This window comes from Polypterus senegalus, chromosome 5, assembly GCF_016835505.1.
Source record: "Polypterus senegalus isolate Bchr_013 chromosome 5, ASM1683550v1, whole genome shotgun sequence".
Lineage (NCBI taxonomy): Eukaryota > Metazoa > Chordata > Cladistia > Polypteriformes > Polypteridae > Polypterus > Polypterus senegalus.
In genome coordinates, this window is record NC_053158.1 from 117,627,844 (window position 1) to 117,654,521 (window position 26,678).

General features: G+C 41.7%; 1 pseudogene; it reads left to right on the top strand.

Annotated features, from left to right (window-relative positions):
- The first annotated feature begins 6,163 nt into the window (after positions 1 to 6,163).
- LOC120529893 lies at positions 6,164 to 9,547 on the top strand (annotated as a pseudogene).
- Positions 9,548 to 26,678: the final 17,131 nt, after the last annotated feature.

Genomic DNA, 26,678 nt, shown 5'->3' on the forward strand with positions numbered 1-26,678 from the left:
CATTCCTTACAGCTTATTTACAAAAGTTGGGCAGGTTTCATTTTGAAATTCTACGCGTAATGGTCATAACTGGAACATATTTTTGTCCATATACTGTAATAGAATGCAGCTCGATAGCCGTGGGAGGCGGAGTTTCATATTAAAATATTTAACCAATCACATTTCATCCGTCATTTGTTGCTAGGCAGAGAGAATAGACTGCAGCTTGATAGCCGTGGGAGGCAGAGTTTTGTATTAAAGCATTTAACCAATCCCTTTTAAGCCATCATTTGTTACCAGGCAGAGAGGCTTTCACAATATGTTGTGGAGGCACTCTAACACAGAATAAATGTCGATTAACCTGTTGCTTCAACCAATCAGATTTTGAGTTGGTGTCAGTAGGGCCCTTTAGCAGGCGTACGGCAACGTCACCGTATTCATACCCATTGATTGGATAGAAGCGAATATGAGGAACTCTCCGAGGCCACTGAATGCACCACAAACGCTCCGAGCAAAAGATCGTCGCGTGCACTACGGCCAACTCCATGGCAGGATTCTGGACAATATTATTTGCCAGACACAGACCAGATTTCAAGACCACGAAAACCTGATGTTTGTCACGCTCCTCGAGCCCCAGAAGTTTCGGGAATACAAGAAAAATTTCCTGCATGCAGCCTTCTCCAGTTTAACACAAGAGCCACAGAGCGGTTTTTGTCTCGGCTAAGAACAGAACTGACTGTAATGTATGCCATGGATGATTTTGCAGGAAAATCTCCCACTGATCTCCTTGACTTCCTTCATCAGAAAAATCTGAATGAGAGCATGGGACAGCTGTTCACATTAGTATATTTGACTGTGAGCATTCCTGTGTACACTGCTTCTGTCGAGTGGACATTTTCAGCCCTAAAGCGAATTGAAACTTATGCCAGAAATACAATAAGGCGGGTTCGCCTTTCAGCATTAGCTTTGATGGCGATAGAAAGTGAGGTTTTGATGGAACTGAAGTGCACAGATAATTCGTACGACAGAGTAATTGAACTGTTTTTGAGGAAAGAAAGAACGAGGGATTTTGTTTACAAATAATATATGTTGCGATTTTCCTAAATAATATTGCAAGTTTATGAGTTATTATTGATGTTTTTTATGTGTGTTGCGGCTGTGGCTGCAGTAGAAAGGAACTTGTTCATCCCTGGTTTGTCTATTCAATAAAGGCATTTATTGTGGCTACAGGAGTTATCTTTTCAATTTATTTCAATATATTCTATTCTTCCCGATTCATTTTACCCTCACGCCCCCTTGGTTTGAGAAGAAGTATGAAAAAATATGAGGTTAACGCAGAAAAACAGATCACTTTATGAATAATGGATACTTTATTTGCCATCAATAATTGTTTTGGTAAAGCCATACTCAGTGTAATCCTCCTTCCATTTTATAATTTTTCTGCGACTATCCATGATTAAATGAACGGTAAAAAAGTAAGAGCGAAACGAGGCTGACTTATTCAGGCAGGCAGGCGACAGCTCAATAGCTCGAATTTTAATATAAGTAGGCTTTATTTAGTCGCCAGAAATATCTTTGGTAGGAATGGAAGTTTAATTTAGTCTTTAAATTTCTATGGTGAAGAAAAATTTATGCAATGATGACTAAATTTAATTTACATTCCTACTAAACATATTTCTGTCGACCAAATAAAAATTACTTATATTTAAAATTTAAATAGAACTTGAACAGATACGATAGTTCATAATACCCACGCAGCACTAAATGCACGTAAGAGCAGGAGTCATCCGTTTTAACAAGCAGCGTATTGCACTAATACGAAATAGCCTGCCCATTTAATTATTTAGGAATGGATAGATAAGTTAAGATTTTGTACAAATAATGTTTTTAAATTTTCTTCAGCCAGTGTTAATAAATAATCACCCCACTCGCAGCTTAGCGAGGGGGCATGGTGGTGTGTGACTGAAGCGGTTCCTGAGGTGTTTGTGATGTGTGTGTGGGCGTTTCTCACCTAAGTGCACAGGTGAGGAGCGGTCCGCATCCGTAATTGTTCCCAGGAGCTGCTGATTACCATGACTACCACGCCTCTTCATAAATAGAAGCGTGAGTTGGCTAAAGGGAAAAAGAAGAGAACAGGAAGTTGAGGAAGCAGGAAGAGAGAGAGAGCGTGCGCAGGCTCGCATGCAGCTGAGAGAGAGAGAGAGTGCAGGCTCATGTGCAGCTCAGAGCGAGTGAGCAGGGAGCCTGGGTGTTTGTTTCAGTGTTTTTACATTTAGCTTACTATTACACTGTGCATTCTATGGTATGATTAACTATTTTTGTGCTTAAAAATCTATAAAGAAAATATATTTACATACAGTTTGTACGGTCTGGAACGGATTAATTGTATTTACATACAATCCTATGGGGGAAATTACTTCAGGTCACTACCAAATCGGGTTACAACCAAAGTTTTGGAATGAATTATGGTCATGACCTGGTCCGCCAATGAAAGAGAGAAAGTATAGTTACCTCCATTTTAGCCCTTTAGCTGCCTCCCATGCACACATGTGTGACAATATATATAAAATATATATCCATCCATCTTCTAACCCGCTGAATCCGAACACTGGGTGGAGCTGATCCCAGCCAACACAGGGTACAAGGCAGGAACCAATCCCGGGCAGGGTGCCAACCCACCGCAGGACACACACACACACACCAAGCACACTAGTGCCAATTTAGAATCGCCAGTCCACCTAACCTGCATGTCTTTGGACTGTGGGAGTAAACCCACACAGACACAGGGAGAACATGCAAACTCCACACAGGGAGGACCCAGGAAGAGAACCCAGGCCTACTTACTGCGAGGCAGCAGCGCAACCACTGCACCACCGTGCCACCCTCTAAAAAATATATATATATATATATATATATAGTGATAATAATACAGCACAGACATCATAAAGAGTTGGGGCAGCCACCTCTATATTGTTTTTCCCGGCTGCAAAAGTTTACATTTTTTAAGCACAATGTGCATAGAACAGAATCCACAATAGAACTGATTACAATAGACAAAGATAGAGGCTTTAAAGGAGGAAATTACATCATCAAAAGGGATGGAACCAGAAGTGATGTTGTCTGGACAGGAAATGATGTCAGCACAGGGGCCGGTGCCAGAAGTGATGTTAGCAAAGGGGCCGGCTTCGGAAATGATGTCAGCAAAGGGGCCGGCTCCGGAAGTGATGTCGTCTGAGGTGCCGGAACCTTGCAGGATTTCCCGGGAAAGGTCTGTAGAGAACTGAGAAAGACAGTCAGCTTAATCTGCCGCCCCCTGTTCGGATGTTTTATTACCATTACTCAGACCTTTTAGTTGCCTACTACTCGCACGTGTGTGACAAGGCCCGCCCCTCAGCCAAGACCCATCGAGTCGGGCATCCTGCACTGAGAGGTGCACGAGAGAGAGCATCAGCATTGGCATGGAGAGAGCCCTTACAATGAATTAACGAAAACATATAAGGATGAAGGTCAAGAAATCATCTAGTGACCCATGGATTTGACTCTTTGTGAAGGACCATCTACTGAAAGGGAGCATGATCCATCACCAGAGTGAACTCCCAGCCTAAGAGGTAGTACCTCAACTCTGTAATTGCCCATTTAATTGCAAGGGCTTTCCTTTCCACTGCTGCATATCTGGTCTCCCGATCCAACAGTTTCCGGCTCAGGTACAGGACAGGGTGTTCAACACCATCGACGCTTTGGCTCAGCACGGCCCCCAGGCCTGTGTCCGAAGCGTCAGTCTGGAGAATAGAAAGGAAAGAAAAATTAGGAGCTTTTAATGTTGGTGCTGAATTAAGAGCCTGTTTTAAGTCACAGAATGCAGCGTCCGTCTTGTCAGTCCATACCACGTGATTAGGAGCCCTCTTCTTTTTAAATCAGTCAAGGGTGTCGCCCTCTTAGAAAACCTAGCTATGAACCGACAATAGTACCCGGCCAATCCGAGAAATGCTTGGACTTGCCGCTTGGTTTGCGGATGGGACCATTTTAAAATGGCATCTATCTTTGAACACTGTGGTTTCACGGTACATTGACCCACCAGGTAGCCCAAATATTTAGCCTCTTTCAGTCCAAAGAAACATTTCTTGGGATTTATACGAAGCCCGGCTTCTCATAGTGCCCACAATACTGCAGTGACCTGCTGTATGTGTTCCTTCCATGTGCTGGAATAGATGACGACATCATCCAGAAAGGCAGCACTATACACATTATGGGGTCGGAGCACTTTGTCCACCAGATGCTGGAAAGTCGCAGGAGCCCCGTGTAACTCGAATGAAAGGACACAATACTGCCAGTGTCCGCTAGGAGTGCTAAACACCATCTTGACCTTTGCATAGTCCATTAAAGGAATCTGCCAGTACCCCTTTGTCATGTGTGGTCAAAAATTCTGCTTGGCCAAGCCTCTTGAGCAGGTCATCCACATGAGGCATGGGATAAGCATCATACTGGGAAACCTGGTTAAGCCGACGGAAGTCATTGCAAAACCTCCAACTGCCATCAGGCTTATTAAGACGATTGGGCTGGACCAGGGACTATAACTTTCCTCTATTACTCCTAGTTCCAGCATTTGCTTGATTTCCAGCTCCACTTCTGCTTTCTTTGCCTCAGGAAGTCTATAGTGGCGCTCTCGGACTATAACCCCTGGTTCAGTCACTATGTCATGCGCAATCAAAAAGGTCCTCCTGGGTTTCGAAATTAAGGGTGTCTATGTGAGCAAAGAATGAGCAAGGCTGAATGGAGGAGGGATCTGACTCCCTCTCCTTCCGTGGCTTCAGCAAGTTCACATGATAAACCCGCTCGCTTGGTCTACGATTGGGTTGTTTTACTAAATAGTCGACCAATCCTTTTCTCTCCTTAATTTCATAAGGGCCTTGCCAATGGGCGAGAAATTTAGAATGAGAGGTGGGAACCGGACAGAATTCACGGAGCATTGTGCCATGGTCATAATGACGGGCCTGTGCTGCTTGTGCCTGTTCCATATGACTTTTTAGAATATGTTGGATTTTCCCAAATCTATCACGTAATTGAACCATTTACAGTGGTACCTCAGTATACGTCTGCTTTGGAATAAGTCCAACTTGGTATACGTCCTGTTTGGACACAAAAAATTTTGCTTGGTATACAACCTTTGTTTGGAATACGACTCGTGTGCTAACCTTGTTTACCTCTCTCGAGACAAAGCCACGACTGCCCACGAGCGTTAGTGCGCCAGTTGCTAGCATTCAGTGAACAACCCACGCTATAACTCTCTGTGAACTTTCACGTGTGTGATATAGCAGGTCCACAGCTCCTGTCAAAGTCCAGCTTTAAAATAAATAATCACCGCGCTTGCAGCTTGGTGAGGGGGCATGGTGGTTATATGGCTGAAGGTTGTCAGGGCGATTAGTGATGTGGGCGTTTCTCACCAAAGTGCACTTATGAGGGACCGTCCGCATTCATGATTGTTCCTGGGGCTGCTTATCTTGATAAACAGAAGCGCGAGTCAGCTAGAAGGGAAGTAAAAAGAAAAAAAGATGGGAGGTTGAGTGAGTGAGAGAGAGAGGGCTGCTTATCTTGATAAACAGAAGCGTGAGTTGGCTTGAAGGGGAGTAAAAAGAAAGAATGGACACGAGAGAGAGCGAGCGAGATCGCGCATGGATGAAGTGGATGAAGCAGGCAGTGCGAAGGTCAGCTGCAAGTAGGGCGACTCCCCAGGTGGGAAGCAGGCACCGGGCTTCTTGGTTTTTTTTTTTTTTTAAAGAATGCTTCTGTTATGTATTGAAATAAATGTAACAATGATTGGTAGTATTCCCAGGCAGAAGGGGGCGCCAGAGTGGGGTTAAGAGATCTTGGACAAGCAGTTTCAGAGAACGTTCTTAGTAAAAGCCTACGGTGCAGTTAACTTCTGGCCTCAGTGTTTGTCATTGAATATCAGCCTCAATTGACCTAACATAGCAAACTGGCGACGAGGATAAAGTTGATTCCCAGTGCGTAAGTTCGTCTGTTTATGACTGCAGCGGGAGTTTTTATTCAGTATATTTATATAAAGAAAACCATTGTGGCAACATGGCTGCGACGCTGGGGCACATGGACGATTTTGATGAAAATGTGGAGCAGTGGACCACTTATATTGAGCGTTTCAAACCTTTGCATTAGCTAATGATATTGGAGAGGACAAACTGGTGCCAGTGCTATTAACTGTAATTGGACGTACAACGTATGGCTTGCTGCGTAGTCTTTTAGCACCGGAGAAACCAAAGGACAAAACGTTTGACCAGATTAAAGCAGTGCTACAGCAGCATTTTTCTCCAAAGCCTTTGGTAATAACAGAAAGGTTTCGCTTTCACAAAAGGAACCAAGCGGAGGGGGAGTCGGTTTCACAATATGTTGCTGTCTTAAAGAAACTGTCTGAGCACTGTGAATTTGGCGCTTACTTAGAGGAAGCATTGCGTGATCGATTTGTTTGTGGACTAAATAATGAAGCGATACAGAAACGACTGTTAACTGAAGTAGCGTTGACCTATAAAAAAGCAGTCGAAATCGCAATTTCCATGGAGATGGTGGCACGCGAATCGCAGCAGCTTTGTGGATCTTTAAAAGTGAATGAGCTATCGGTTTCAGATAAGATAAGGAAATGCAAACGATGCGGAAGAGTTAATCACAGTGACAGTGATTGTTGGTACAAAGATCAGGATTGCCATAACTGTGGTAAGAAGGGCCACGCAGCGCGAGTATGTAAACAGAAGGAATCTATAAGGAGAGAGGAGGGAGCGCAGTATAAAGGGAAGTCACAACGGCGATCGGATTATCCTAAAAAGAGACCTGTAAATCGCATTATATTGCAGGAGGTGTCCAGTGAAGCGTCAGGTAACGAAACTGACACAGAATTAGCCTTACATAAGCTGATCCAAGAAGGGGAGAAGTCACACATTAGTGTGAAACCTAAAATAGAAGGCACAGAAGTAGAGATGGAGTTGGACACAGGGGCAGCAGTGTCATTAATTTCAATAAAACTATACAAGAAATTACTGAGCCACGTGCCTCTTGAGACAACTGATGTAGTTTTGAAGACTTACACTGGGGAACCAATATCCCCTGAAGGAGTTATTAATGTGAAAGTCACTTTGAACAAACAGTTAGCTGTCCTTCCATTATATGTTATCAGAGGAAATTATACACCCCTGTTTGGTAGAGAGTGGCTCAGAAGAATTAAATTGAATTGGCAAGAGATTAAGTCAGTACAGCAAGTTACTTTGAAGAGCATAATACAAAAACATGCTGCAGTTTTCAGTAAAGATTTGGGGACAATGAAGGGCATTGAAGCAGTCATTTCTTTGAAACCACAACATAAGCCAAAGTTCTGTCGTGCTCGGGTTGTACCCTATGCTGCGATCGAAAGTAGAGGCTGAGCTGTCCCGCCTGCTAGAATTAGGTGTGCTGTCACCTATGCAGTATAGTGAGTGGGCCACTCCTGTGGTGCCAGTTGTAAAGAGAGATGGTTCTGTGAGGCTTTGTGGTGATTTTAAAGTGACCTTAAACCCAGCCATTTGTGTGGAACACTATCCAATTCCACACATTGAAGACTTGTTCGCCTCATTAGCTGGGGGACAGCGTTTCAGCAAATTGGACTTGGCACAGGCGTACCTACAGATAAAGGTTGAGGAACAATCACGTAAACTGCTCACCATCAATACCCAAAAGGGGTTGTTCTGCTATAATCGTCTACCATTTGGGATTGCTTCAGCACCTTCCATATTCCAACGGGCGATGGATCAGGTGTTACAAGGCCTTTCCAATGTGCATTGTTACTTGGACGATATATTGGTTACAGGCTGTAATGATGCAGAGCACCTGCAGAATTTGGATAGAGTATTGGGCGATTGAAAGAATTTGGCTTATGTGTCCAAAAGAAAAATGTGAATTTTTCAAGGAGACCTTGGAGTACCTGGGTCATAAAATTGATGCAGCAGGACTGCACAAGTCACCTGAAAAGGTTAGGGCTATTTTAGAGGCTCCAGCCCCCGATAATGTAACTAAACTGAGATCTTTCCTTGGTCTCATCAATTACTATGGGCGATTCATACCCAATCTTGCAACCATTTTGACCCCATTAAATGAGCTGCTTTGCAAAGACAAACGCTGGCATTGGTCATCCGCATGTAAATCTGCATTCCAGAAAGCTAAGGAGCAGTTGGTGTCTCAAAATGTCCTAACGCACTACGATCCACAACTAAGCATCCGCCTGGCTTGTGATGCTTCTCCATATGGTGTGGGAGCTGTCATTTCCCATGTCTTTCCCAATGGTGAAGAGAAACCAATCGCTTTTGCATCCAGAACACTGAGTAAGGCTGAACAGAACTATGCACAAATTGAGCGAGAAGCCCTTGGGATTGTGTTTGGGGTCAGGAAGTTTCATCAATACCTATATGGACGGAAGTTTACTCTCTTCACAGACCATCGGCCACTGACAAGAATCTTTAGCCCAGAGAAAGGGGTACCGTCTATGGCAGCTGCCAGAATGCAGAGGTGGGCATTAATATTAGCAGCCCACAGTTACACCATAGAATATAAGAAGGCTGCTCTCAATGCCAATGCTGATGGGCTTTCTCGTTTGCCCTTACTAATTAAACATAAGGAGAGCCAGAACACAGTTGACATTTTTTACATAAAACAAATGGAATTACTACCAGTGAGTAGTGCAGAAAATTGTAGAGAGACCATGTTGGACCCTACATTGTCTAAACTAATGGATATGGTGTTGCTGGGACATTTTCCTAAACAATTGGTGGATAATGATGAGTTACAGCCTTTCATCAACAGACAAACGGAGCTTACCGTACAACAAGGATGCCTGATGTGGGGGAGCAGAGTAATTGTGCCCCCTAAATTACGCCCTCGTGTTTTGTCAGAACTACATGTCAGCCACCCGGGTATAGTGAGGATGAAGTCCTTGGCACGCAGTTATGTTTGGTGGCCAGGTATCGACAGCCAGATTGAGCAACAAGTACACAACTGCCAGTCATGTCAGCGTGTTCAAAATCTTCCAAGCCCTGTGCCCCTCCACCCATGGATATGGCCAAGTGGGCCATGGCAGAGAATTCATGTTGATTTTGCTGGGCCTTATGAAGGCCATATGTACTTAGTAGTAGTCGATGCCCACTCAAAGTGGCCTGAGGTTCAACTAATGGATAGTGTCACAACTAGTAAGACTGTTCATGTCATGAGGACCCTTTTTAGTCGTTATGGGATACCTGAAGTCCTTGTTAGTGACAATGGCCCACAGTTCATTTCTGATGAATTTGCATATTTTATGAAAACCAACCATATTAAACATATACGATCTGCTCCCTATCATCCAGCTACCAATGGGCTTGCAGAACGCTTTGTGCAAACTTTCAAACAAGCTTTGAAGGCATCAAAAGGATCTGCTTTAGTACAGCAAAGACTAGACACGTTTTTACTCTCATATCGCAATACTCCACATGCTACAACACAGGAATCTCCAGCTATGCTTTTATGGGTGCAAATTACGTTCACGGCTAGATGTGCTTAAACCAAATGTGGCTTCTACAGTGAGTCAGTCTCAAGATGTTCAGCTGTTGCACAGTAACCGGAAATCCAGACAATTTAATGTGGGTGACCCAGTGCTGGTCCGGGATTACCGAAGGGGAGAAAAGTGGACACCTGGAGTGGTAACCTCCCAGTTGGGACCAGTTTCCTACAGTGTAAAAGTTGGGAATGCTGAAGATTGGAAACGGCATGCAGACCAGTTACTACTCAACCGAGCAAATGAAAGTGTTCCACAGGCCACACAGCCAGAAGAGACACCTTCTTCCAACTTGGTAACAATGTCACCAGTAACATTAGAGAATAATACAGTCGATGCAGGGCATAACCCTACGGGAGTAGGCTCAGTCATTCCAGACATGGTTCCTCAAACTAGTGAACCTCAGACATATGCACCTCCAACTTCACCTACAGAGAGCAGTGGCAGACGCTATCCTTTGCGAGTATCTAAGCCTCCAGATCGTTTAAATCTTTAAATGTTATAAAGTAGTTGAAACAGTACAATGTATTTATGTAAATAGTTACCTTCAAGCAGAACTGCTCCATTCTGGATATGTGGCAGTGAACTACAGCTTTGTTATAGTAGTTTTGCTCATTTTGACTGTTTAGTCTTTGTGGTTTTATAAATAGGTGGGAGGGAAATGTTATGTATTGAAATAAATGTAACAATGATTGGTAGTATTCCCAGGCAGAAGGGGCCCAGAGTGGGGTTAAGAGATCTTGGACAAGCAGTTTCAGAGAACGTTCTTAGTAAAAGCCTACGGTGCAGTTAACTTCTGGCCTCAGTGTTTGTCATTGAATATCAGCCTCAATTGACCTAACATAGCAGCTTCCTGCTTTTAACTTTGTTGTTTTTAAGAAGACTTTTTTCTATTGTTTTTAACCTTCACATTTCACTTCTGATTTTATGGATTATCTATTGGAACTTTGGAAACTGCACTTTAATTTGAACACCTTGTTTTGTTAATTGTTTTAATAAAAGCACTTTGCACTTTTTCACCATCCCCTTGCTTTGTTGTTACCGATGAGGTTAGCAGCGAGGCACATTACCGACGGTGTAGGATTCAAGGGCTCCCCGGCAGCAAATGGGAGCATACAGCAAACCTGCATCGTCACAATGTGATTTTGTGTTTTTTTTATGTAAATTTGAATTGATTGTTGAAAAGTATGAAGGTGGCATGTGTATCCGGGACATGGCTGTTGCATAACGTTTACCGAGAACGACAGTATCTACGATTGTGAAAAACAAAGATGTTATTAAAAAGTAAAGTGAAGTAAAATTTTCATTTATTTCATCTAATTGCTTTTGTATTTATGTATTTTAGTATTAAGCAGTGTTTAAATTATTTTATACAACCACATCAATGTATAATATGCCAATAGCAATAGGATTTTTTTTTTTTCATGGGAACGGATTAATCATTTTCCCATTATTTTTTATGGGAAAAATTTGCTTGGTAAATGTCCTGTTTGGTATAAGTCAAAGGGTCTGGAACGGATTAAGGACGTATACCGAGGTTCCACTGTATTCCAAAATATTTGTAGAAGGAAGAGCCTCCCAGCCTTCTTTCAAAATATCCAATATACCTCAGGGTTGTCGTCCGTATAATAATTCAAAAGGTGAGAACCCAGTAGAGGGTTATGGGAGGAGTTAATCCCAATTCCTCCCATCCCCACTGACCACCTTGCAAAGCATCTGCTTGAGAGTCTGATTAAACCTCTCCACTATACCGTTGGTTTGAGGATGATACACCGCGGTCTTTAAGTGCTTTATTTTCAGTAACTTGGTCATTTCCCTGAATGTCTCCAAGGTAAAAGGCATCCCTTGGTCCGTTAGGACTTCTTTAGGAATGCTGTACGCGCAAAGAAACCCTACTAGTTCCTGTGTGATGGCTTTAGATGTAGCTGAGCGCTAGGGAACAGCTTCCAGATATTGGGTTGCATAATCCACAAGGATTAATATATTTTTATGTCCTCGGGCTGAGGGCTCTAAGGGTCCTATAATATCAACCTCGATTCTTTCAAAGGGGACATCAACTAAGGGAAGAGGAACAAGAGGAGTACGGTCCCTCTTAGGAATTTACCGTAACTGACATTCTGGACAAGAAATGCAAAATGGTGAACCTCCTCATTAATTCCCGGCCAATAAAATCTGAGCTTAATCTCCTCTAAAGTTTTTTTGGAGCCTAAATGGCCTCCAAGGAGGTGGGCATGTGCTAATTCACAAACCTGCTGTTGGCAGGTTCATGGGATTAACAAGAGTTTCAGGACCTCCACCCCATGTTCCACGACCCGATATAATAGATCATTTTCTATTACAAAGTGAGGTCCTATAAACACAAAACCACTATCCTCTCTCTTCTCTTCCACCACTACCACTCTTCCTCAGCAAGCTTTGTCCTCCTCCCGACTCTGGCCGCTGAGTGGTGGTCGCTGGCTCCCTTTTATTGGGTACCCGGACGTGCTCCAGGTGGTCGATTATCAACATCCGACTGCACTTCCGGGTAAGGTGAAATCAGTGCCCAAAAGGGGCCAGCCACACTCCTGTTACAGCACCCCCTGGCAGCGCCTGTGGAACCCACCATGGCTGTGGAGAACTCCATCCCCCATGGAGCCCTGCGGGAGTCCGAGGCACTACTGCAACCCAGGGAGGCTGCCATGTAGCATCCAGGGAGAGATACTCGGCTTCCCACCCTTGTCCCCCTGGCAGATGTGGTGAAGGGGCGTCCTGGCCAGGTATGGGCCCCGGCCATCCGTCACTATATATATATATATATATATACACTGTATGTCTGTGGAAACTCTATTTAAATAGGCAGGAATTGTTTGTCCTCTGCCAGTTCAAGTACAAGTTCACAGGTTCATTGCGTAACATGTCTTTTGCCAGATTGTTGATGCAGGGAACATTTACAACTCGCTGCTGACCTCTAAGTAAGGCTATCTGATCTTTTAATCTGAGAAGAGAGCTAATTCAGGACAGCCATCAGCATCACTGCTAGTATGCTGTGTGAGTTTAAGGGACAGCTACTGTTTGAATAAATGCTTTCAGAATGTTCCTGTTTTCACAAAAGTAAAGCAAATTTTTTCAGAAACCTGCACTCACCTCTTGTTCTCTTATGCAAGTCTGTGACACAAACATTTCAAGAAGTACCAGGAGTAGGGTCTTGCACAGATGGATTCCCAACAGCCTCAAAACATTCAGCCTAAGCATGAGGCACCTGCAGGGTCTCTGGTCCCTACCCTTCCCAGGGATGTGCTCCTTCAGACGACCCTAAATGTTTCCTATTTTGTTTTGAATTCACAGCTGGGACAGGCGAAACTAGGCTGCCAATCTGGCCAACTTTTTTTACTGGGGATACTGTGTGAAACCTCTTGAGAGACATAACGATTATGATTTCTTGATGCAGCAAGTATCTTTTAATACTAGTATGAACTCCCTAGCCAATTGCTGTGGCAGAACAACCTTAATCACCCTGCCTGGAAACAGGTACAAAACTTGCTGGACCTGATCCAAAGCTGGTTCCGTGGGGACTCCCTCGAGTGCATTGTAGGAAAGCTTGCCATTGATACCGTTTTGTCTGGGATAAATGACAACCTCTGTGATGACAAACTTCAGATTGTTGTCAAAACTCTGTTGGATTTGACCTGCAGATTAGAAGGGCCCCAAGCCACTTAGAGGCAGAGGGGCTACCCTAGTCTGGCTCCTACTCCTGTCCAACTGTCACGTTTCCAAGCAGCTGGGGGAGACCCTCCGGGTGGCATAAAACACTGCTGAGGAAATTCCACAGCTGGGACCAAATGCAGGTGCTTTCTCTGTGATCAATCTGGACATCTGGCTAGGGAGTGTCACTTCACACCTGCTCAATTCCTGGAGACTGACTTGGCCAAAGTTTTTTTCTCTCAGGCCAAGTTCATAAAAGGAGATAACTTTAAGGTCTTGGTTGGCTTAGCTGTGTGTGTGAAACCCCCCTGTTGGACTCTGGTAGTGACCTCTGTGTAATCCGACACAATTTATTCTGGCAGATACCCTGCACAAGTACGGAGCGTCTAGACATTCGCTGTGTTCATGGGGATATTAAGAAGTATGAGACTGTGTCAGAAATATAAAGGAAGGAACTTTAAAGTTTGAACTGCTGTGTCGAACTCTTCACCCTGCCCTTTCTTAGTTGGGAAGAGAAATGCCCTCTTCCCACCTTGGCCACCTGTAAAGCACCTCTTTCTTTAATAGAAAGGAAGGAGTTTGCTGCTGACAATATCGGTCACAAAACCAGTTTGGAGACTGAACTTGATTACTCCAGTGAGGTTGGAGACGATCCCTCGTCTGAATTTCTGGGACAGTTGGAGGGTTCTTCACAACAGGTGCTTGCATCTTCAACCTCCTCATATGGGGCTGCTGCATCAGGCTCTGGGGAATCAGGGGCTGACACAGAGATGGAGTTTGTGCATCTTAAATTTTGTATTTGAGCAAGTACCTGTCACAGATGATTGTTACTATGAAGAGTGGGAGGACCCTAGTTTCAAAATGCCACACTTTTTAGTTAACAATGGCTTCTTGTATCAGGTGATTTCTGATATCATGGGGGTTAGGCTGATTGAACAGTTGGTTGGTCCAAGCAGGCATGGAGAGATGGTGTTACAAATTGCTCACACACATGTCTTGGGGGATCATCTCTGCACAGAGAAGACATTTTGCATTTCAAAATGTTTTATTGGCTGAAACAGTGCAATGATGTGGAGCATTTTTGTAAGTCTTACCCTGACTATCAAGTTGTTTTTGCTCATAGACCCGCTAGGGCTCTATTTACCAATACCTATTTTGGACATCCTTTTCGAGAGTTGGGTTAGACATTGTTGGTCCACTTCCCAAGAGTAAGAATGGTTATCAGTATATTCTCATGTTGGTTTATTACGCAACAAGATATCCGGAGGTGGCTGCTTTGCAGATGGTTAATGCGCAGACTGCTGCAAAGGAATCCAGTTGCAAGAAGACCTCATTCGCCACCTTGTACAGGTTGTTTGAATTCACCAGACTCCCATTTGGATTTAATGGCACGCTTTTAACTTTTCAGTGTATGATGGATCAAATTTTGCAGCCCTGTTCCTTGTATTCTAGAGCATATTTCAATGATGTGGTCATTTTTAGTAATGATTGGTTGTCACACGAATGCCTGCAAGCAGTGCTTGATAGCTTTAAACAGACTGGATTGACAGCTAATCCATAGATGTGTAAATTGGGTATTTTGGAATTGCATTATTTGGAGTATTCTATTGAGAACGATTTGATTAGACACAAGGTGGTGTAACAAAGGCGCTATATAGGTGCCTGACCCGACACAAATAGACACAGAGGCACGTATAAAAAACACAAAGACTTTATTTTTCTTCGGCTGTGGGACACGTCTTCCCCGTGCCACACAGCCCAAACACAGTCCCCAAAACACAATAAACACAACCAACAATCCTTCTTCTCTTCCACCACTCCTCCTCAAACTTAGTCCTCCTCCTCCTCCCGACCCTGGCTCCTCGAGTGGTGGTGGCTGGCCCTTTTTATAACCCACCCGGAAGTGTTCCAGGTGCTTGACCACCTGGTCCTAATTGCACCTCCGGTTGGGGCTGAAGATTTGTCCAGCCAGGCTGCTGAGTCCAAGCAGTTCCCCTTAGCAGCCATCCAAGCCCCCAACCAGGCTGTGGAGGACTCCATCTCCCATGGAGCCCTGCGGGTGGTTGGGGAATCACCATCAGCCATGGAGGCTGCCACCAAGCATCCCAGGGGAGGTACTGGAGTGCCCATGGTGGCTCCCCCGGAACATAAGCAGCAGGGGCGTCCCTGCTGGGCATGGGACCCGGCTGTCCTTCACAGTGGGCAAGGTGCTTGTGTATCCATGTCCAGGAATGCAAAAGGATGTGCAGGCTTTTCTAGGACTTGTTGGTTATTATAGGAGATTAATCCCTGATTTTGCACTTAGAGCCGCGGCTCTAACTACCTGACGAAGTGCAGAAGGAACCATAGTATATTCTGATCCAATGATTGTGAACGAACCACTCTGATTTGAAGTCTGCTTTATCTTTAAACACAGTTCTAAGGTATCTGGATTTTTCTAATCAGTTCATTCTGCAGAAGTATTTGAGTTTGTTTAGTTTGTATGCTGTACTCTCTCAGAGTTTCAATGGGGAAAAATATCCCATGCTTCCCAGTTAGCATTATTATTCAACCATTGAGAAAGAATGTTTGGCAATTAAGTGGATAGTGGAGGTGCTCTGCTATTACTTGTGGGGTAGGCCTTTTACTTTGGTGACTGACCACGCTCCACTCCAGTGTCTCTGCAGGCAGAAGAACACAAACTCCCACCTCACTAGGTGATTTATTAGCTTTCAGCCATTTGATTTTGATATTTGCCGTTGTCCTATTTCGGATCATGTCAATGCGGACATTCTTTCACATCTGGCTGTGCTAGGACTTTTGCTTAGTTTACACTGGTGTGAAAAAAGCTAAGAGGTGGGAGTGTGAGACCCCGGAACAACCTAATGGGCTCTTGACAACCCCCCAACTACACTGTGCATGGAATCTTTGTTAAAGCAGGCAGGAATTGGTTGTTCACTGGCGGTTCAACTGCAGGTTCACAGGCTCACTGTACAACGTGTCTGTCGCCCTATGGTTGATGTGGGGAACATTTAATACTGGCTGCTGATCTGGCCGTGTGCTCACTTTCTGTCTTCTCCCTGAGGAAGGCTATCTGTTCTTTTAATCTGTGATTGTAGCTAATGCAGGATGGCTGTCAGTGTCACTGCTTGTGTGTTTTGTGTACATTTGGACCCACCTTCTTCTATCTTGCACAAGATTGAAGTCTGTGACTCACACATCACAATGTATATACAGTATATGTATATTTTGTGAAGCCAACCCCGACACAGACAGACAGGAGACTGGTTTTGCACCCAGCACACAGCTTATTTTTCAGTGCACAAATCACCAACACACAACCCAATCCAGTCCCTTCTGTACCACCAGTCCATCTACCTCCACTCCTCCTCAGGCTTTGTCCTCCTCCTCCTGACTCTGGTCAATGAATGGTGGTGACTGGCTCCCTTTATAGGGCACCTAGAAGGACAATGAGATTCTTCTGGCCACACTTCTGGGTGTGGCAGAAGTGTAGCCAATTAGGGCCCTGAAAATGTCCATGCGCCCCCTGACGAGGGCTATGGGCCCCCGCAGGGCTGAGGTCCCATTCTCATGACCCGTGGCCTCACTGGAAACCAAGGGGTCTGCCATCTGTCAGCTTGGGGGAGAAATTGTCCTGAAAATACTCTCTCCTTTGGTCCTTCCATGCTCTGGCCATCCCTGGCCGGGACGCCCAAGAGGAGAAGGATGGGGGAAGGCAGCTACTGTGGGACACTCCCTCCCCCAAAACACCAAATGGTGATTCCTGCAGTGCACCATGGGATTTGGAGTTCAACTTCTCAGTCCTGCTGGATACCATGGGTGCTGCCAGAAAATCCTGCAGGGGGACCTGGGGACTCGTATCTTTTCCATAGCCCTAAAGTACTATCAAGTCACAGGGACAGAAGTTCTGAAGTATTTCCTGACTGACAGAAGTCTCAACTTCTCCAGCTGACTGGAAGTGCTGGAAAAGTCACATGGACGGAACAACCAAAGCACTTCCCGGTCAGACACAATATAAAGGACTATTGGAGACCCAGCAAGTGAGCTGTAGTTGGCAGGTAAAGGACAAAGCTTGCTGGGAGGTGTGGAGGAGAGATTTGTGTTGATTTATTGTAGTTATTAGTATTGTATTGCCTGTGTATGGTGGCTTCAGGGCACTATTACAACAGGAAGACTAATTAAATACCTTCTTGGTAATTTTACCATGTGTGTGTCTGTCTGTTGGGTTGAAAGGGGCAACAGTGACCTCTAGCGTCTAACTATATATATATATATATATATATATATATATATATATATATATATATATATATATATATACACACACACACACACATATACAAACAATTAAATACACATATAATGAAAGGAAATGATCCAATAACATACATGTACTGTAGATTAATGCTTTTTAAAACATTGTTGACGAAAACTAAGTAAAACGAAAATGTTACAATTATCACATCAACCAGAATCCTGCTCTGCACCACTCTGCTTTATCAGCCAACGTGATTCTCAGGTGAAAAAAGCAGTCAGACGTAGAGATCAACTTTAATTACAATGCTGATGAAAATAAAGCCCTGTGTAAGCCATGTAGAATGAAGCTCATAGGAAAGCACACCACACACCTGAGATTCTTCTATAAGCACACCATCCTGAAATTTATGCCAAGGTATAAAACATTAGTGGTGACTTGCCTGACACCGATACCATTACCTCTGACTCCCATCCTGCTAAAACTAGTGCATCAAGTTAATTTTAGGTGTGCTGCTAGGAGGGATGTTACATCGATACTAAGGTCAGTACTACACTCTTGCGTGACCACAAATATACAAATAACTTCAGATGGCACAATAAGATGTAAGAAAAATGTGATTAAAAACTACATATGAAAACGTGGTGATTATACAGCACCACGTTAACACCTCTGAAAAAAAACAGCAGAAGTCATGTCTGGCAATGATGTGTGTTTGAAAATTTCGAGAGTGATTGGGGAAAACATGCTTAATAATGAAAAAAAAATCCAACACAAACAAAAACAGGCTTTTGTTATTACCAGTTTTACCCCTTTACGAGTTACTTAATAAATGGATTTGTGCAGCTTTGAGAGAGCAATCAGATGCTGGTGCTCAGCCTCAGATGTGAGTTGTAACTGTTTAGCTTTGTAGTGTCATGCATTTGTTACAGCAGATGAAATGACGGGGGATTAATCACTTTTAATCCAGTGTCCTACACAGTTCCGATAAAGGAATGGAAGCCTCACTTTTGTCCACGCATTCATCCATTTTGTAACTGGTGGATATAGTTCAGGGTTGTGGGTGAAACCACCTTGCACGCATCCACTTACACATACGAGCAGAGTGACAGTGACGATAATAGTCGTAGCAATTAAAAATCGAGGTAAGTTTCAAACAAAGTGTCTGTTTGGCTTTTTACCATCATTGATGAAATGGGCTGCTTAATACTAACATAAAACGTATTTAGGATTTTAGTACTTGAATTGCTTGCAGCACATTCTCCAATTATTACGACATGTACACGGACAGTATAGCAAACCAGCATTGCTTCACTGCTTTATACAAATATGGAAACACTAAATGTGTGTTATTTGTTTGGTTTTTGAGGGCAAACTAATGTTTATGAGCATAACCCCTAAAATGTGACGAAAGTAGTAAAAGAAGTTCATATACATTTTTTGATAAAATTTTATAGCACCATAAAATAAGGCATGTTGAGGGCCAGAAAACTATGATGGCAGACCCAGAGCTGCCATTATCTGACCAAGACCTTTGGAGTAAATTCTTTCTACACTCACTTTTCATTTTGTGTTCAATAATCACTACATGTGGTTTGGCTCATTATTGTGCATGTTAGTATAATAGTTTAAAGGTACAGTATATTCTCTGCATATTCATGTGAAATAAGTTATTCATCTGAATTTGACTGTTTGACCAATATATTTTTACTTTTAGTACTGGTCTCAGTTTTGTGTCAACTTCAGCTTCAAAGAGAGGTACTGCTGACAACCTATCCAGGTAAGGGAAAGGTGCTTAGTTATCTTTATTTGCCAGCTAGTGTGGGTAATTAGCTGTTATTGGGGCAGTACAGTGGATTAGCTATTTAAGCAACTTGTCTGTAAATTTGTGTTTGTCATTATGTTTTCTTATTCCTTCTTTCTCATGTTGTCAATATCTTTTTGATGCAAGTAGTTTTCAGTTGCTTATTGATCTTTCATGTGAAGTAGTGATGGCCCTCAACATCCAGCTCTCTGTCCCAGCTATTTCTTTCCACCACCATGTCTGCCTCCAATGCCAATGGGTCTATGATCTTTTTAACCCAATCCCTTCCCTTAAAACTCAACTTGCAGCAAGGCTGATTTCATCACTGCCTATGCCTGTCATCCTTTTCTCGAGTTCTTAGCTCTGTCAGAAACACGGATATCATTTTGTGAAACTTGGTAACTGCTGTGGCACAGGTTTTATCACACTCTACATGCCTCTGGACAAGGCCTTGGCAGTTGTCTTCTCTTATGTCTTAACTGGATATTTACCACCCCTGATCATCTTAGCACGTTGTCATTTTGTTTTTAATTTTGACATTCTGACAGTATGATTCTGACATTTCATGCTGTTCCAATAACCTTCCTCTATAACCTGATTCTTATTGTGATCTATCATCCCCCAGATCCAAATGTGAATTTTCTTGATGAGCTTGATTTCTTTCTCTATTCTGTATCCTTATGCTCAGATCCTGTTATCCTTCTAGAAAACTCTTCTATTGTCCTTGCCCTCCTCTCTTACTCTTAATTCTCTATGCCTCCATCCTGTCCTACTCATTCAGCATTTAATCAAACTGATCTAATTTTAACACAGAACTTTCCTCTCCTCCCCTCAGTCTCCATCCATCTCTTCCTTTCATATCTCAGACTACCTTTTCATTTCCTTTTCTATTGTTTTACCTTCTCCCTTCATCCACCTGTCAAAATGAACAAAATCTTTCCTCTTTATGTCATACAACCTTTTCTACTTCTTTTCTGTATGCACTTCCTTCTCCAAATTACTTTGCTGAGCTTTCTGTGGACTCTGCAACAAGTGCTTTTTTTTGCTCTCTTCTTTTCCCCTTGATGACCACTGTCCTTCTTCCCATCACTACTCCCTAGTCCTGGCTATCTTCCACTCTTTAAGTGATGCTAACAGGGACCTGCACATAGCTGAAAGTGCTTTGTTTGAGCACAAACTACCATCCTTCCTAGACAAGTATAGGTCCTTCCTGTCTTCCTTCTCTGTATCTCTGCTATCTGCAAAGTAACTTGTCTTTCAAAACTTAATCACATCTTCTGAAATATAAGCCTGTAACCTTTTATACTAATGTTTTTGATTCCTTCTTTTCTTCCAAAGTCACCTACATCCAAAAACAGTACAAGACCCTGCCCTATGTGATTCTCCTTCCTTCTTCTCTACTGTAAATGGTTGTAATATTTCTGACCTGCTCTGTGACCTAAAAGACACCACCTACACCCCTTTCCTTCACAGCTTCTTCAGTCCATCTGTCCTTAATTGATCCAATATATCTCTTCTCTTTTCAATGCCTCCCTGACCTCTTGCATCTTCCATACTGATTTCAAGAAGTCTCAGGTAATCCCTATTTTCAAAAAACCCTTGATTAACCTATAAACCTGTTGCCATTGAGGATTACCATCATGTCTCCCTTCTGCCATTCCTGTTTAAGATTCTAGAATGCATAGACCACAAACAACTCTCTTCATTTCTCTTTGACAACAATCTGGATTCCATATAGGTCACTGTACTGAGACTGCACTTTTTGCTCTTAAATATTCTTGAACAGCTTCTCTCACCTCCGTCCCTATCCTCCTTCACCTTTCATCAGTTTTCAATACTGTTATCCACTCCATGTTGTAGTAGAAATTTAACCCTAATTTTATTAAATTATAGCAAAATACCCGCGCTTCGCAGCGGAGAAGTAGTGTGTTAAAGAAGTAATGAAAAAGAAAAGGAAACATTTTGAAAATAATGTACCATAATTGTCAATGTAATTGTTTTGTCACTGTTGTGAGTGATGAGTGTTGCTGTCATATATATATATATATATATATATATATATATATATATATATATACATATATACATACATATATACACATACATCCACATATATATATAAATATATATATACATATCTACATATACACACATACATATACATACAGACACATATATACACACAAATACATATATATACATACACACACATATATATATAAACATATATATACATACATATCTACATATACACACACACACACACACATATATATATATATATATATATATATATATACTGTGTGTATATATATATATATATATATATATATATACACATATAAACGTCCCTTTTTCAGAACTGTGTATTTCAATAATGTTTTAAAAATCCAAATAACTCTACAGATCTTCATTGTAAAGGGTTCCATGCATTTTCAATTAACCATAATCAATTAATTAACATGCACCTGTGGAATGGTCGTTAAGACCTTAACAGCTTACAGAAAGTAGGCATTTAAGGTCACAGTTCTAAAAACGCAGGACACTAAAGAGACTGTGACAAACACCCAAAGAAAGATGCCCAGGGTCCCTGCTCATATGCGTGAATGTGCATTAGGCATGCTGCAGGGAGGCATGAGGACTGCTGATGTGGCTAGGGCAATAAATTGCCATGTCCGCACTGTGAGACGCCTAAGACAGCGCTACAGGGGAGACAGGAAGGACAGCTGATCATCCTCACAGTGGAAGAGCCCGGATCTCAATCCCATTGAGCACGTCTGGGACCTGTTGGATTGCAGGGTGAGGGCTAGGGCCATTCCCCCCAGAAATGACCAGGAACTTGCAGGTGCCTTGGTGGAAGAGTGGGGTAACATCTCACAGCAAGAACTGACAAATCTGGTCCAGTCCATGAGGAGGAGATGCACTGCAGTACTTCAAGCAGCTGGTGGCCACACCAGATACTGACTGGTACTTTTGATTTTGAGCCTCCATTCATTCAGGGACACATTGTGAAATATTTTTAGTTTATGTCTTATGGTGTTGACTCTTTTACTATTCATACAAATATTTACACATTAAGTTTACTGAAAGTAAAAACAGTTGAAAGTCAGAGGACGTTTCTTTTTTTGCTGAGTATATATACAGTCTTTGGGGTGCGAGCAACTGTTGCTGGGGGTGCCAGAATCCATGAAGGAAGAAAAATGAAAAACATTATTTGTACAAAATCCTAATTTATTTATCCATTCCTAAATAATTAAATGGGCAGGCTATTTCGTATCAGTGCAATACGCTGCTTGTTAAAACGGATGACTCCTGCTCTTACGTGCAAGTCAGCGTGGATATTATGAACTATCGTATCTGTTCAAGTTCTATTTAAATTTTAAATAGAAGGAATTTTTATTTAGTCGACAGCAAGGTTATTATAGTTAACGAAAACTAAAATCAAAACTGAAACTATTATTAAAAAAACATTTTCGTAAACTGAAATAAAATAATTAACAAAACTGAAATGAAAAACTAAACAAAACTATTAAAGCAGCTGGAAAGACTAACTGATATAAAATAATAATTTATTAAAATATTTTTAGTTTTCATTTTTGAATGAATATTCTTACCGTTAGTCTTTAAACTTTGTAAGTTTTAACTCTAAAACAGAGTCATCCACCACGCGCCGCTCGCACATATTCATCCAGTGAACGGCGGCTGTTCACACAGCATTTGCGGTGACAGAGCGAGCTAAGTGCATGTGTGTAAAGCGTGAAAAATAGAAAGCGATTTGTGCGCCTCCTTTCTTTGTGCTTGTTGTATATCAAGATGTAATTCAAATGTGCTGGTCAACAAAATGTTTACCATTAGGATAGAAAAATCACGAGTGAGTAACATTTCAGTTTATTTCTCGGGTATCTGCTTTTTGTCGATAGCAATTCCCCTGCCACTTCGCACAGGAGAAATCGTTTTTACTTTCTCATATACGAAGTATAGAGAAGGTATAGTAATCATGAAAAAATTCGACCTCAATATTTTGATGAATCTTAATGTTATAGACTAACCAGTGTCCAACAATAACGTTTCTTGGAAATGTGTGTGCGTGTGTCTGTGTGTATACACGATAACTCAAAAATGCAACTAGATAGATGGATGAAGTTCAGCATGTGGTTGTTACACCATAATTGCAGATCTGTATTAACTTTTGGGCCAAATCCATCACCCGGAAGTGGTACTTTACCTGAACACATACTCAATGTTTTTTATTTTTTTATTTATGTTGCAGAGTCCAATTTATTCAACTTTACTTTTATAATAATTGTTCAATATATTATTAATTTAATTTGTTGTTGATGGTTCCTTAATGTACATAATATAAAAATATAATCATTGTCTTGCGGTTTACTCTTCAAATATCCATCCCCATATCTCAGTATACAAGAAAGTTGAGGGGAGTCCACTCCCGGTTTTTAAAATAAAATGCCACTAATCGAGATACTGACTACGTCATCATACAAGATCAGCATATTGTTACTGACCAATCACTTGTGCTTTAAAAACATCGTTTAACAATGAAGCGATGCAAACAAAGTTAGAGCCTGACAAGTGATGAAAAACTACTAATGGGTTTTTGTATTTATTCCATATTTATTAATTTATCATTTTTAGTTCATATTCACAACTCAAAATACCTGATATTGTGTATAATTCATTAGCAGAATTATATTTTAATATTTGTCTCCCTTTTTTCAATGTTTTTCTCTCTCTCTCTCAAAATAGATAGTTGAAATATCATATTCTTTTTGTTTTTAACATCAGCCATATCATACCCTGTACATATTGCATACCAGGGATTTTCCCTGCCTTGCATCCAAACCTGCTGTGGTAGGCCCCAGGTTTCCAGCAATCCTAGTCTGGATAAACAGGTTTAGATAATGTATATGTTGTTCTTAATCTCAGACGCTGTCTCTGTTGTTTTGTGCCTGTCCATACTCTTATTATCTGCTCTTGCCCTGCTGATTATGGGTTTACTGTTCTTATGTTGGGCTATTCAAGACTCATCACCCCTAACCTTGACACTGCACGCTTTTTGTTCTTTGTTTCCCTCAATACAGCTAAAGGGGTCTGCACACTGATTCAAGTCTAAGAGCCCTGTTCTTCCTAAGCCCCTGTGATTTTCAAGAAAAAATATTTTAAAAATTATAAAATTGTGTAAAATCTTTCATATTTAATGTCTAGTTTTTGATTATGCTTGTTTTTATCAGACAAAAACAAAACCAGATAGTAAACCAGGCAGTATAGTAAGCTTCCACTAACATTAAACTAAAATCTGTTAAGTGTACAGTTCTGTCTGATTGTGACACAAAACTAGGCACTCCATGCCATAATTACTAAAACTAAAACTGAAACTAATATATATAAAAATAAAATAGAAACGTCTGTGTGAAATAAAAACTAAACTAAAACTAAAAATACATGATGAAGGAAAACTAAAACTAAACTGAATTTCCAAGTAAGGCCAGAAAAAATATAGAAATAAAAACTCATATGAAAAGGCAAAACTATAATAACCTTGGTCGACAGAATATTAATCCGGAATAAATCAACTCAAACTTTAAATAACTTATAATATTTTGCTCTCCATAAAAATATATCCTGTCTAAATTATACAAGTTAGAAATAAAGTAAACGTTAAAAGAACAAACATTCAAATGTCTTTACTCTTATGTAATTTTATATAAAAAATAAACTTAAATTTTAAATATCCCAAAAGATTTTGCTCTCCATAAAAATATATCCTGTCAAAATTATACAAATTCAAATATGAACATGGTGCATAACAAAACCTGGAAATATAAATAAAATTTGTTCTTTTCAGCAATAACAAATCAAATCATTCAGTTGTCTTTGCTCTTATGTCATTTTATCAGATTTGGACGCGTGGCATCTTTTTTTGGCAAGAAGTTCGTTTATGTTTGGTGTGAGGTTCTGTGTTGTGGAGATTCTCAGGATGGACTGCAGGTGCTCATCAGTGAGGCGACTCCTGTGTGCTGTTTTGTTAGTCTTCATGACTGAGAAGAGCTTCTCACACAGATATGTGCTACCAAACATGCACAAGGTTCGAGCCGCATGTAGACGGAGCTGGAGCATTTCTGCGGGAATGGAGTGAATAAACTGTGCGGGCCGTGCAGTATCGTACTTTGCCTTCAGTGTGCCATTACACTGCAGCTCAATCACCTCCATCTGAATCTGCACAGGTGCAGTTTCCACATCGACAGCAAATGGGTTGCAAAACAACTCAAAATTCTTTTTTTGTTCTTCAAAGTCACCAAAGCGCGTGCGAACTCAGTGCGCAGTGCGCTCAGTTTATCAGCAAAGTGCGTGTTTGGGAACATCGTTGTGCCGATTTGGTTCAACATTACTTGGCAACAGGGAAAGTGGGGCAAGTTGCACTGGTGCATTTGTGTCTCCCATAAAAGTAGCTTCACTTGAAATCACTTTGTGATTTTGCACGGGTAAAAACGTCTGCTGAAGTGTCAGATTCTTCTTTAACTCTTCTGCTTTCTGTATCTTGTGCATTGCATTCAGGTCTTTCAGGTTATCTTGATGTTTTGTCTCATAGTGCCGTCTTAGATTAAATTCTGTAATTACAGCCACATTAGCTCCACAAATGAGACACACGGGTTTACCGGCAATGTCAGTAAACATATACTCAGCCTCCCATCGGTTTTTAAAGGCTCTATGTTCAGAATCACCTTTTCTCTTCGGCATTGTGTGGGCTAGCTTCGCAATAACTTGCAGCATCATAAGCTAGACTTGATTAACGCGTAAGTGTTGGCAAGGCAGCTGAAGCGCTGCATTATGGGATCTGTAGTTTATTGTGTTACCAGCGCTTCATATCCCCAGGCCATTAATAACAATAATACAGTATATAAAATGATCTCGCGGGCTGGATATAATTACACGCCGGGCCGGATGTGGCCCGTGGGCCTTGAGTTTGACACATATGGACTAAATAGAACTTGAAAAGAAATATTTTTTCGAATGTGATCACGCAATTCAGATCGAGTTGACACGCACTAGGGTACATCGAGCCCGCGTGCTATTGTGGTTTTGCCTGTGTGCCTCAACAAGTTACCCTCCCCTCACTCTTACTTTTTTACCGTTCATGTAATGAATACACTGAGTATGGCTTTACCAAAACAATCATTGATCGCGAATAAAGTATCCATTATTCATAAAGCTTCAATTGGTGATCTGTCTTTCTGCGTTAACTGCATATTTTTTCATACGTTTCAAACCAAGGGGATGTGAGGCTAAAATGAATCGAGAAGCGCGCGTACATACTTAGTGCATCCCCTCTCGGGAATCGAACCTCGGAAGTCAGCACTAGAGGCAAAGCCTCTATTATT